Here is an 8655-nt window from a genome sequence, read left to right as displayed (position 1 = left end):
TGTTTTTTAGTTCGTTCATCCGTGAACACATCTTTGCATGATCATTCATTCACAAGCGCATCTCTTCGCATGCATCGTTGGTTCGTTAGTTGGTGAACCTGTCATTCTGCATGTGCTCCCTTCGTTCATCCCATTTGTTGTCACGCCATGTTTGTTTGTGTACCTATACCTTCAGTCACTCATGATGAGAGGACATCAAATCAAAAACCTCCTAGTCTACCATGATACATGATCATTTTGGATGCAGGTCACTAGGAGAGGCAACAAGGTTGTGAAGCGTGATGATGGCTCCGGGCACTGTTGATGAAAACTGCGCAAGAGTCACTGAGTGATGGAGATGGGCAATCCAAGTCGATAGTGACTATCTGCGAGGTATGGCTCGGCTAGAAGGCAAAATTCCACAAATTTTGGGAGGGAAAATCCAGGCTATAGGAAGGCAAGGTAGGAAGGATTTGTACAATTTCTGGAACGAGTGGGCAACAGGGGCTTGAAGGCCAAATTTTCACAATTTTATGGGGGAATAGGCCGAGCTGCAAGGAGGGTGAGTAGGGATAGATTGTGCAGTTTTATGGAGGAACTACCTGGGAGATTGGCAGCCAGAATTTCTCAATTCCCAGAGGGAATAGGCAGTTGGTTTCTTGGTCACTGGCAACCAAAACTGTGCAATTCTAAGAGGGAACTAGCAGTTGGCTGCTGTGTCACTGGCAGCAGAAATTGCACAATTCTTGGAGGGAAATGGTAGTCTACTACTAGGAGCTACTGGCGAGGGAAACTACACTGAGGCTAGGAGGCTAGCTCGTTGATCATCTCTGCATAATTTCTGAGTTGAGCAAAATGTTTGGCAGTAGAAGGCCTGCTCATGAAAACTACACAATTTCTTGGATGAGTAATCGATCTAATGTCGGGATGACTGACTAGGAAAAATGCACAATTTTCTAAGGGAGACAGGGATGAGCACCTGGTGTATGTTTGACCTATCTACACAATTTCCTCAATCAACTGAGTGAGTAAGATCAGTGACCTCTGTGCAATTTTTGCGGGGAGTTAGTCCTGGGGTGACTGCCGGGTCCGACTGTCTGAGTGGTCAGCATGAAATTTGGTTGAATTTTTTGGGGGCAACGTAACTTGAAAAGGCTTTCTTGGTGCTTCAGTGCTTTTTTGGTTGACAGTCGATCGAGTCACTGGTGGGGTGATGTTCTGACTATCAGAGGGGAGTCTGATCATTAGAACTTCAACAAAAATGACTAAGTGTGTGAACAATTGAAAGATGCATAGGTGATCATGCAAACACACTCTACTGACTTGACAAAGATACAATTCAAACCATCCAAACACACATGTTCAACCTAACTGATCAATGGTGCAAGTGACAAGTGTGACACTCATGATCGATCGTTGATCAACCATGACAACACTTGTGCGAAATCAATGTGACTCCTTGCGTGAGTTCGAAAAATTCCTTCATAGAAAACACAACAAGTACACATGAAGTGAAGACTTTGAGGGTAACTAGAACATGGTCGCAAGCATGACTTAGACACCAACATGTGGAAACTTGAAAGAAATGAACAAGCAAGGTGGATGTAAGGACTCACATGATCTCATAGAGTGAACCCGAGTGTGTGTAGTCATCAAGTGAAACTCTTAAGGAGGCTCCGAAATTGGGTGCAGGCGAAAATTTTGGAGGCTGGTTGTAGTCGCTACAACAAGTCCATTGATTGGACCTCCTTCAAGTGATGATGAAGGGGCAGGGCAGAATATGCCACGAAATTCTATTCAGCTAATCACTCAGGGGATTCCATGAGAAAATCATCCTTCCACTCCACCTCCACCACCACCATTCAACATGGCGAACGCAATGAAGATGCCAATCTTCAAGGGCATAAGAAGTGAAGATGAAGACCAGTTATGGTTTGTTGCAAATTCTGTATGGATAGCACAACATATTACTCATGAAAATATAAAGAAGGCATAGTGGGTTACCGCTTTGCAGGATCACATGCTAACTTGGGACATTAAGTATTGTTTTGATAATCCTCTTGCAATGCTAGCAGAGACTAGGACGACTTTAAACAAAGAGTTTAGTAAGCCTAATTTTGACTCATAGTCAGTAATTGTATTTAAATAGATCATGATGAGGGTTGATGAGATGGCTTGGGAATTTGATCAGAGGTTGAAGTGTCTGATCAAAGAGGCTAACATGCAGATCACAGATAGCCAGCATTACGAATGGTTTATAGCGTCGCTTCTGCCCCACTTGAGGATTTATCAGTCACAACAATAGATAAAAACACAGGTATAAGCCTTAGAGATTGGAATGAGGCTGCAGGAATCACCGAATCAAGATATGAACCTGAGAGTATAGTAGATCCACTCACAATTAACAATCTTACACCTAGAGTTACAGAGTTTGAAGAAATACAAGGAGACTATACCAGAAGTGTGTGCAAAAGTCTGGTTCTTGAAGTGCAAGGGCCATGGGCATAAAAACTATCATCATCCCATGTACGTGAATTATATTACAAGAGGGGCGCCAATTCCTCGAAAGCCAGAAGCCCCAATAGGGCCGAGCATGGGGGTTGCGCTATGGTGTGCTACTTTTTAGGTTGTTGGAAAACATGCGACGGATAATTGCCATTTACTTCAAAAGTTCGTCCAGACACCCCAACAGTTGTTTTATAACTTCTACAAATATGTGGGCCATGATGAATGCCATTATCAAAGCTAGGAGATAATGATGGAAATAACCCCTACTTACCGTATGAAAGTAGAAACTCAGCCTCCAGATCAAGGCACAATTGTGGTGCGCAAAGGTTTTCAATGTTGAGGAGAAGGTCGAGGTAGAGAAGGACCTAGTAGAGGTGGTAGTTATATTATTTGCTACAACTGCGGATAGTCGATGGAAGTTATATTATTTGCTACACCTGCGAACAACCATTTGCGGTCAGATTATTTGCTACAATGATGGACAATCGATGCATTATGCACGAGACTGCCAGAATCATACACATCGGTCATGTCAATACTACAGACAGTTTGACCATACTATAGAAGAATTCCCGGTGTTAATAGCTAAAATACAAGAGAAGAAAACACAGCCTCAATAACCAACACAAAATTTACAGATGATGAGTGTTAAGCCCCATGAAGAAGATCGAAGTGTTAATATTATGTTAAGAAGTGGAATGACAACTAACAGCGATAAGGGAAAACCGCCTGAAGAAGAGGGATGGGTCTGCAAAGTGCCAAGGAAAGAAGTTGGATTTGATTTACATCATGCTAAGGAAATATTTATGGAAGCCAAGAAGAGGGTCACTGAGGCCTCCACCTCAGGAAGCCACGACAAGATGTAAGAAATCAGCGTGCCTGCAGAGGTTGATCCTTCTGTACTCACTACATTTTTGGAAAATTTCATAAAGATTCTACGTGATAGAAAGGTTGTGGAAGGCCTACAAGAATTAATAAATAAATGTGCCAGAAAATAGAAAGTCCTTGATGGACACCGAGTGGTCAGAAAAATGGGCAAGCATAAGGCACTAATAAGGTGAGAGATGAGGCTAACCACGTAGATAGGTGATTATGAAATGGATTAGGTCATCTTAGATCTCGGGTCCGATGCAAATGTTTTACCAAAACAGACATGGGAAAGGATGGGGAGACCTGCATTGCAGTCGTCTCCAATTCAGTTCAGAATGGCGAACCAGCAGAAAATCATCCACATGGGATGGTTATATGGAATAACAGTTGATATGGAAGGTGTGAGCGTGTTAGCAGACTTTGAAGTTATAGAAATCATTGACGACAATAATCCCTACCCTGTGCTCCTAGGAATTAACTGGGCTATTGATATGAATGGGGTCATTAATCTAAAGAAGAGGACAATGTCGATTGAAAGGAATTTGCTTTAGGTTATAGTGTCGTTGGACTCTGTAGAATGGGTGCGCTATACTGAACTAGTCCGTGATTATGAGGAAAGTGACGATGAACTGGGTGAAATTTACAAAATAATAGCACGAGATTAGGACTGGATCAATCGGACGATAGATGGGCGAATTACATGGGACCAAGAGAGTTCCTGCACCTCTGATTCAAATGAGGATTTAAAGCATTGGTAGAATCTCTTACATTAAGTCTCTACATTGCGATGCAACATGATGACAAAGGAACTACGATGCATTTCATCGGAGGTAAGAAAGTTACCTTATTATGATGGTTTAATTGACGTAGATCTATTTTTGGATGAATTTTAGCGTGAAGTCCTTGAAGACCACCGCTTCCAAGCATTAGAGTCGGCACTGCACGCTACACCTTCATGATGGTGTGGTACACATAAGGATAGTTTTGCTAGCTGTCGAGACTACAAGAGAATGATGAAGCTATGATTTGGGTATGCTAATACTAGATTGACTGAGAAGTACAATGGAAGGGACGATCCACATGATAGCGAAGTGGACTAAAGCATGGGGAACAGAACCACAGCCAAAGTGGGTACACATATTTTGTCATACCTTGGACATAATTCCCATGAACTAATATCTAGAAGCAGAGCTCTACCATGGCACTATGGAGTGGGATCTATTGAAGGAAGGGTTCTTATTGAATATCATCTTTGAAGACGGCTTTGCAAGCATCGATGAAGCACTGCGATTAAGGCATTTATCTTCAGAACACCAAAGGAACCTATGGAATGGACCCAACCAAACTGAAGCACCCAGCTATGCCATGCATTGGAATGCTATAATGTGGCCACTGAAGAGAAGAAGATGAACTAAGGAACATCAATATTTTGAAGGCAGAAGGGAATCGCGAAGTCGAGGGTCCACAAATACAAAAAATGGACATATTTGCACCTTTGAATACAAATTAAGTAAACGTTGGCACTGAAGAAGAACCGAAGTTCGCGAAGATTGGAGATTATTGGGATGACGCTACAGTAGATAAAGTTGTTGAATTAGTCTACGAATACCAGGATTTCTTTCCCACTAAGTTTTCAAATCTAAAGGGCATAATCAGTGATTTGGGCATTATGAAGATCACCTTGAAACCAGACGCGAAGCCCATTAAATAGAGGCCTTATCGCCTTAATCCTATGTGTAAGGAAAAAATTCACCAAGAGCTAGATAAAATGATAGAGGCAGGCATCATAGAACCTGTTGAAGAATGTGATTGGGTGAGCCCGATGGTGGTTCAAGAAAAGAAACAAAATGGTGAAATAAGGATTTGTGTAGATCTATGGAAGCTTAACGATGCATGTGTCCATGATCCATTCCCAACGTTGTTTACAGACAAAGTATCAAACAATGTTGGAGGGTAGGAGGCCTATTCCTTTACTGACGACTTTTCACAGTACCATCAAATCAAGATCGTGCCTAAAGATAGAAGAAAAACGACCTACGCCATGGAGTGGGGTTGTTTCCAATACACTGTGATGTCATTTGTACTAAAGAATGCGCCTGCGATATTTTCCCGCGTTGTCATAGCAGCGTTCAAGGAGTTCATTCAAAAGTTTTTACAAGTATACTTTGATGATTGGACGGTGTTTGGATTAGTGAAGTGCCATGTATCAAGTCTATGACTGATGTTGGATACATGTCGTAGATACCAGATCATGCTGAATTTGGAAAAAATCATATACTGTGTTCCTTTTGGGATCTTGTTGTGTCATGTTGTGTGCAAGCAAGGATTGATGGTGGAACCTGCAAAGATTGTGATAATTGTGAACTTGGAGGCCCCTAGGAACATTAAGCATCTGTGCGCGATGTTGGGACATACGGGATACTATATAAAATTATCAAAGCTTATGCTCAAATTACCACGCTCATGGAGAAACTGCTAAAGAAGGACACGACCTTCATTTGGAATGAAGAATGTCAGCGCAACTTCGATGTGTTGAAAGAAAAGATGGTCACTGCGCTAATCTTGGTATTCTTGATTGGAAAAAGGAGTTTCATTTACATGTGGATGCCTCTTGCACTGTGTTGGGTGCAGTGCTAATGCAGGCCGGTGAAGGAGAAATGGACCATCCTATAGCCTTTGCAAGTAGGAAGTTATTGAAGGCCGAGAAAAATTATTCAACGATTGAGCGTGAAGGGTTGGCCATGGTGTACGCACTAAATTTTTTTAGGAATTATCTGTTAGGAGGGCATTTTAAGATGTACACAGATCATTCTACCTTGAAATACCTGGTCAACAAGCCTATGTTTGGGGGGAATATCCACAGATGGTTGCCATTATTTCAGGAGTATGAATTTGAATTCATTGTGAATCTGGGGAGGTTAAATGTTGGACCTGACCATCTATCGCAAATCGAAACAGGAGAAGAACCTAATAATTTGGAGGAAGGGTTTCTAGATGCACAAATATTTGTGATGTGCATAGAAACTGACCATTTTGTAGACATTATTCACTTCTTAACTACGGGGATGACACCGGAAGGATATACAAGTCATAAAAAGAAGGAACTAGTAGTGTGCACGACTGATTTTTCAGTTATTGCAGGACATTTGTATAAAATGCTGCGGATGAAATAGTGTGAAGATATGTGCTGGACTTTGAGCGGGTCAACATTCTGACTGAAGCTCATGGGGGAGCCACGGGTGGCCATTATGTAGGTAAGGCAACTGTGCAGAAGATTTTTCACACGGGTCTATGGTGGCCAACATTGCACAAGGATTCCAAGGCATATTGTAAGGTGTGCGATGCATGTCAAAGAACTGGAATACCGTCGCGAAGAGATGAGCTACCACTACACTCTCAGGTATCTTTGCAACCCTTTGAGAAGTGGGCGATTGATTTTGTGGGGTCAATTCATCCCCCTAGAAAGAAAATGGATTCGCGATATATTATAATTGCAACGAAATATCTAATCAGATGGGCAGAAGCATAACCAGTTAAGGATTGTATAGGGGCTATGGTAGCCAAATTCTTGTTTAAGTGTGCCTTAACCAGATTTGGCTACCTAAAAGTGTTGATGAGTGACAAGGGTATGCACTTTTTGAATGAAACAATCAACACGTTGATTGAGGAGTTCCAGGTCTACCATTAGAAGAGTACAGCATATCACCTGTAGACAAATGAAACTGTCAAAGCTTTCAACAAGATTTTGGAGAACACACTGACGAAGATCTGTAACGCGCAACGGAATGATTGGGAAGTGCACGTATGTATAGTACTTTGGGCTTATAGGACTACTTGTAAGAAGCTAACGGGGCAAACGTCACTCAGATTAGTATATGGGGTTGAAGTCATAATGTCGATAGAGTACATTGTGCCTAGTCTGTGCATAACAGCTTTGACAGATATGGTGGGTCACGAGGCCTGGGAGGAATGACTCGCGCAACTGATGGAGTTCAAAGAAGATCGATTCTTGGTAGGATTCCATCAACAAGTACAGAAGGAACACAAAAAGGCATGACATGATTGCCATATCAAGCTTCGCACATTTAAGGTAAACGATCTTGTCTTGTTATATGATAGTAAATTCACTAAATTTCTGGGCAAATTCCAAACGCATTAGTTAAGGTACCTATATTGTTAAAAAAATTATAGATGGAGGTGCAGTTCAGCTCACGAAGATGAATGGGGAACCCTTCCCAGGAAGAATGAATGGGAGCAGGTTGAAGTTTTATACAGGGGATCCTGCGTAATGACTATATGGTAGCAAGATAGTCTTAGTGCTCCAGGAAGTTGCAAGGGAGTGCAGGACTACAAACTACACTGCCCGGATTGGAGGACAATGCAGTGAGCAGGCTGCATAGAGAATGATGAAGATGCAACCAATGGCTACACTCAGGAAGCTGCTCCATGGGGGAAGGTACCACACAACGCAATAGGAAAATGACCATTGGAATTATTGTTCATGACTTGACGGTCTGAAAACGGTTAAGAGGAGCGGGGTGGCAGCAATTAAGGAAAAAATATTTGAAGATCTACTGCCAAAACATCATTTATTATCAGAATTTGGTGGGAATGGCTAGATTTAAATTTAAAAGCCCCTATAAATTATGCATACTATTCCAACAGAGAACACTTTTTTCTCTAAGACTTGTCACTGAATTACACTGTCTGTCACCTATTAGCTGAGCCTTTTGGGAAGATTTAGTTGTGAGCCTCGTGTTTTCCAAATTTCTTGAGATAAACTAAAAGCTTATTCTTGAGCAAATGTCTGTACCAAGCCCTGATGAAGCTGTGAGTGCTAGCGATGCTGTCTCTAATGCAGTAACCATGAAAGTTGTAAGTATGCAAGCTCCAGTTGTTGTGCCTGCGGTGCCGAGGTCGCCTAAGCCGAAGCACACCCCTACCAGAGAAAACCAACCAGCCAAGCCAAAAAAATCCATGAAGGATAAGTAGAAGAAGGTGCCAGTGCATGCATCCCCAAGGAAGCATATTGAAGTACAGGTAAGGCGGAAGAAAGATAAGTAGCCAGAGAGAGTAGTGGACCTGGAGGCAGAAGAATTCTAGGGAATGAAGGATATTGATGTTGAAGGGGTGGAACCCATGACGAGGCTTCCAAAGTATGTCACTTTGTGCAAGGGAAAAGTAAAGGTAACGAAGGACCTTGATACCTGGAAGTTTACAGTATCCACACCCTTGTTGCCTGAGAAGGTCCCCTTAAAGGTTCTCGGCTTGCACAGATCCCATTGTTAAATATGGAGG

This window comes from Pinus tabuliformis, chromosome 2_2 (genome assembly GCF_031772625.1).
Source record: "Pinus tabuliformis cultivar Carrire ecotype Pingquan chromosome 2_2, CPIR1, whole genome shotgun sequence".
Lineage (NCBI taxonomy): Eukaryota > Viridiplantae > Streptophyta > Pinopsida > Pinales > Pinaceae > Pinus > Pinus tabuliformis.
The sequence above is the reverse complement of the archived record's forward strand: the minus strand, read 5'-3'. Positions refer to the sequence as shown.